Source organism: Limulus polyphemus, unplaced genomic scaffold (assembly GCF_000517525.1).
Source record: "Limulus polyphemus unplaced genomic scaffold, Limulus_polyphemus-2.1.2 Scaffold3129, whole genome shotgun sequence".
NCBI classification, from domain to species: domain Eukaryota; kingdom Metazoa; phylum Arthropoda; class Merostomata; order Xiphosura; family Limulidae; genus Limulus; species Limulus polyphemus.
In genome coordinates this window covers 5,466-11,132 of record NW_013668739.1, presented here as the reverse complement: position 1 = coordinate 11,132, position 5,667 = coordinate 5,466, and the positions used below count along the sequence as shown (strand labels likewise).

General features: G+C 36.3%; 1 protein-coding gene across 1 annotated transcript in view; it reads right to left on the bottom strand.

Moving 5' to 3' along the window:
• LOC111088101 (alpha-N-acetylgalactosaminide alpha-2,6-sialyltransferase 6-like) overlaps window positions 1-5,378 on the bottom strand; it is a 22,660-nt gene extending 17,282 nt beyond the window's left edge. The window contains exon 1 of the mRNA XM_022397079.1: window positions 5,300-5,378. The gene's annotated coding sequence lies outside the window, so the exon portion shown is untranslated. The remainder of the gene's footprint in view (window positions 1-5,299) is intronic.
• Between the last annotated feature and the right edge of the window lie 289 nt (window positions 5,379-5,667).

The window sequence follows — 5,667 nt, the reverse complement described above, 5'->3', positions numbered from 1 at the left end:
CGTGGAGTAGTTTTACCAGGTAAGGCTAAAGATGAATATGGTGGTTATAAATTCGAGTTCTAAGTTAAAATAGTCATGAAGGTTCGGCTAACTTAGGAGACTTAGATTAGTCCTAAGTTCAAATACTCATGAGATTTCGGCCAACTTAGGAGACTTAGATTAGTCCTAAGTTCAAATAGTCATGAGATTCGGCCAACTTAGGAGACTTAGATTAGTTCCCAAGTTCAAATACTCATGAGGATCGGCCAACTTAGAAGACTTAGATTAGTCCTAAGTTCAAATACTCATGAGGATCGGCCAACTTAGGAGACTTAGATTAGTCCTAAGTTCAAATAGTCATGAGGATCGGCCAACTTAGGAGACTTAGATTAGTCCTAAGTTTAAATACTCATGAGGATCGGCCAACTTAGGAGACTTAGATTAGTCCTAAGTTTAAATAGTCATGAGGTTCGGCCAACTTAGGAGACTTAGATTAGTTCTAAGTTTAAATACTCATGAGTATCGGCCAACTTAGGAGACTTAGATTAGTCCTAAGTTCAAATACTCATGAGGATCGGCCAACTTAGGAGACTTAGATTAGTCTTAAGTTCAAATACTCATGAGGATCGGCCAACTTAGGAGACTTAGATTAGTCCTAAGTTCAAATACTAAGCTAACAATGCAAAACACTCTGGTTTGGTTTGGTTTGTTTTGTTCTTAGGCACAAAGCTACACAATGAACCATCTGTGCTCTTCCCACCACGGGTATCGAAACCCGAATTTTAGTTTTGTGTAAACTTGCAGATTTACTTCTGAGCCACTAGGGGACACAAAACAATTCTATAATAAAACTTACTTATGAAAACCTAAAATGTCCTGATGGTTAGAGCGCTCGACTTGCATTCTGTGGTGGCAGATTAGAAACCCATCACCAAGCATGTTCAAAGTTTCAGCTGTTATAATGAAATGATTAGCATGTTCAGTGACAGGTTTCGACCCCGAGACCCGCAGATATTTAATAGTTGGTAAAGTTTCGTATAATTTTTAACCTGAAAGGCCCCCTTATGCGATAAGGTCAGATATATATTTAATGAATACCTAGCATAAATATCATGACTATGCAAGTGTCACAGTCTAGTTTTCTAAATGGACGCGTGATACTGATACCAATATTTACACGAATGATGCCTCTACATTCACTTTGATTCAAACATACATTAAGCATGGTGCTTAAGTACAATAATTTGTAGTTAAGCACAAAGCTACACAATGAGCTATCTGTGTTGTGCCCGCAACGGGTATCGAAATACGGTTTTTAGCGTTATAAGCCTTTAGACTTACCGCTGAGCCATTGGGGGACAAATATAACGTGTAGTACTATGATATGTTTATTGATATTTATTTTGCATTTAAAAATTGGTCTTTCTTTCAAAATATTCAAATTAATGTATGAGATAGGTTGCATGTTGTATATATGTATTCATACATCAAACCCGTTTTCAGTTTAAACAGCAGCTAAAGGGTTAATAATAAAGGATACTTCTCATTAGATTAATTGAATTTTTTTTTTGCATAGATTACAGATAAATGTTTTTTGTTTTCGGATATTTACGCATAGCTATTCAAGGGCTGTCTACACTAGCCGTCCCTAATTTTGAACTGATAAACAAATGGGAGGGTAACTAGTAAACAGAACCCACAGCCAGCTCTAAGGCTAATCTTATTTGACCGAGTAGTGGTATGTGACAGTCATTTTTTTGACACACCCATGGCTCCAAAGTACGAAATTAGATTTATTGTTTGCTTTTTGCGTAAGTGGACGCGAACAATGGAACCTCCATACCCACAGTCCTTAACCCTAACGTCGAGTCACGCTTAACCCTATATTACACAGATAAACATCCCCAAAACGTTGAATATATATATATGTCTAATTTTTTTAATTGTGGGGCAGAACTGGATAAAACGTGAAGACATTTGTTGAGTTCGTCACAAACAACTTAATGACATTTCTGTTCGTAATATAAAAAACGGTATTTTCACTATTATAAATTCTCTGGTAATGCTAGTGTTATTCATACGTCACGCTTAAAAAAATAAATGTTTCGTAAGTATTATTTTAAATGATTTTGGTTAAAAAAATAAAGATTCGTGTATTTTTTCTTTTCTAAAATTCTGTGTATTTTTGTATCCGTATTTTAAGCAGCAGAGTTTCGATGTTTGTCCCTTTTTTTTAGCAATTCGCAATTTAAATAAATAAATAAATATTTTTTTTTTTTTAGTTTCTCAATTTCTTTGATGAATAAGAAAGTTCAACGCTGAGTTGAGAATGTCAACGGACATGTTAATCGATGAAGCATGATTATCGCTTAGTGTGTCGTATGTAAAATAGCAAGTACATTCAGAAACATATAAGTCTCTAGCCTTAACTAGTACAATTTCGTTTTATGTCCCAAATGCTTCCTCTCTATGTTCCAGCTAGTGGTTATACGTATCCTTAGGTTACATGCTGATGTAACTCTCTCGTTTCTTTGCTCATTTTGAAATCTCAACGACGAGCCACGTGACCGGCATTATTATTATTATTCTGAAGAACAGGTTCACCAGTGGCTCTGCGGTAAGTCTGTTGGCTTATGACGATAAAAATCGGGTTTCGATACCTGTATTTAAAAGAGATAGCCCATTGTTTAGCTTTGCGCTTTACAACCAAACCAAACTGAAGAACGTCATTGAACCGCTTAGAAAATCTTCAAATAAACAATAAATAATACGATTATTTAATTCTGCCAATGTAAGGAACAATATTAGATAAATCTTTACCACCACATGGGTCAACAAAATTATTTCCTGGGTGAAAGAAGACAGTAAATATCAATAACCATAGACCAACTTATGTGTGATGTCGCCAAGTTCCTTTTTGTTAACTAAGAAAGTTGTGAGCAAAAATAGAAGTTGTGTCTTCGGATAGCGAAGCAACGACTGATTGTTTTAAGTTATGCACAAAGCTACACAATGGGCTATCTGTGCTCTGCCCATCGCGGGTATCGAAACTCGGATTCTAGCGTTGTAATTCCGCAGACATACCGCTGTTCCACTGGGGGGGGGGGCGAAGCAACGAAGCTGCTTCAAATTCCTATTGGTTACTTAAAATTGCGCTCATTAGAGTAATATCTAAATACGGTTAGTTTCGGAACTTTGAAGTTATATATAAGCAGCAAAGAAACTAGTGGATTTTAGTGGAAACTAGTATGATTATTGTATAGAATATTTCAACTAAGTTTGGTGACTATGTATATATATATATATCATATAGAAGAAACACTTGATAGCTTAATTTATTTGTTAATTTATTTTCATCACCAAAACGTGAATTCAAGTGAAGAAAATAATTTATTCTTTGGTTCACAAATCCGCTGCAACAGACTAGTTTCGCCGAATTCACAGCTCATCAGATTTTAGAGACTGTATAAACCATAACTTCAAATACTCTAAGAAAATAATTTATTTTCAGGCACAGTTTGGCACTATATATCGAGTAGAAAACAAAAACCGACAGTTTTTGGCACAATGAAAGGTAAACGGCAACTAGTCACCACTACCCACCGCCAACTCTTGAGCTATAGTTGGAGGTAAATGTTATTGACTACCCTCCTTTCCTCAAGAGTTGGAGGTAAATGTAGAGTCAGTGTTTTCTTCTGGTCTCTGAGATACACAAGTCTCAGAACTGACCATATTCGTCCAAGTTTATATCGGTTAATTCTTTCATTCTAGAGTCAGTGTTTTCTTCTGGTCTCTGAGATACACAAGTCTCAGAACTGACCATATTCGTCCAAGTTTATATCGGTTAATTCTTTCATTCTAAAGTCAGTGTTTTCTTCTGGTCTCTGAGATACACAAGTCTCAGAACTGACCATATTCGTCCAATTTTATATCGGTTAATTCTTTCATTCTAAAGTCAGTGTTTTCTTCTGGTCTCTGAGATACACAAGTCTCAGAGGTGACCATATTCGTCCAAGTTTATATCGGTTAATTCTTTCATTCTAGAATCAGTGTTTTCTTCTGGTCTCTGAGATACACAAGTCTCAGAGGTGACCATATTCGTCCAAGTTTATATCGGTAAATTCTTTCATTCTAGAGTCAGAGTTTTCTTCTGGTCTTCTGAATTACACGGCTCTATTTCTTCTATCTAGAGAAGCCCTTTCCAACTCCGTGTACATTCTTCAGTTGTGTTTGCTAAATAGAGATTGATATTTACATCTTTTTCAGTATATCCAGCCTATATTCTTCAAATCAGTCAGGTCAAAAATTCCTAGTTATATTTTCTGCTGTTCATCCTGTTATTTGCAACTGCTATCCTTATTTGTAGGCCTGTCATGGCCTGATGGTGATGGGCTGAACTCGCAATCTGAGGGTCGCGGGTTCGAATCCTCGTCCCACCAAACATGCTCGCTCTTTCAGCCGTGAGGGCGTTATAATATGCCGGACAATCCCACTATTCGTTGGTAAAAAAGTAGCCCAAGAGTTGGCGGTGGGTTGTGATTACTAGCTGTCTTCCCTCAAGTCTTACACTGCTTAATTATGGACGGCTAGCGCAGCTAGGCCTCGTGTAGCTTTGCGCGCTATTAAAAAAAAACCCTTATTTGTAAGGTAGGCCTAATCAGTGAACCTGTCTATAACAAAGATGAAAGCTCTTATATTTTGGGCAGAATCTTAAATTGTTCTTTTATATGTTCACAGTTCAGGCAGTTCTTTGTAGAACATGGTTAGCAAAAACAATTATTAAATGTAACTAATATCTTTTGTTTCTGTAACGATTCGACAACTTTTCTCATTATATTAGCACTGTCTATTGTTGATTTGCACTATAGTTTCCATAATGACTAAGAGTGGCGATTTACTTCAAAATCCTGACGCTCCAACTTCCCCGTAAAACAGTCCTAAAGCCAAGCCTTCCAATCGTACTTGGGAGAGCCTACTTTTACAAATCGTTTTAATAAATTCATTTGCGTAGAAGCCCATTGAATTTGCACCAGAAGGTTTTAGCATGTATATGTACAAATAAGTGATATTGTAAAGATTTCTTCTAAATAACGTATTAAATGAGCCCCAGAAGATAGTTCCTAGTCATGTTGGAGCTTCGTCGTGTGAAAGTTAGAAACACTCTAAAAAAAAGTGAGTCGAAGAACACCCTGTTATTGGCAAAGTTTTTGGTTTAAAGTTTTTGGAAACTTTCTTAGCTAACACTTTCCATTGTAGCGCAAAATCTCTGATGATCACTACTCCGTTTGTTTGTTTTTTTTTATCGTTATAGTACACTCACCTTCATCCGAGATTCCAGCGAACGTCCACTTGTTATTTTCGCTTTGTTGAATTTCCCTTAGAAAAATGAGTGACCTGGTAACAACGTCGTGACTGAAAATATAAACACTTCTTCCTCGGAGTGATTTTAATATGTCCACATCGTGAATGGTAATTTTTTGGAGAGCGAGATAAGCAAGTATAGAACTCAAAGTCCGTTAATATTGCACGCGCAGTTTAGTTGGATCAAGGACAACTGAGAGTTTAGTTTTGAGTTTGTTTAGAACGTAAATACATTTAAAACGTTTAAGCTGAAATTAACTTCAAGAAAATGTTTGGTATATCGTTATATGTAGTCCTAGTAAGTTGTAATTTGTCTCTTTAATTCTT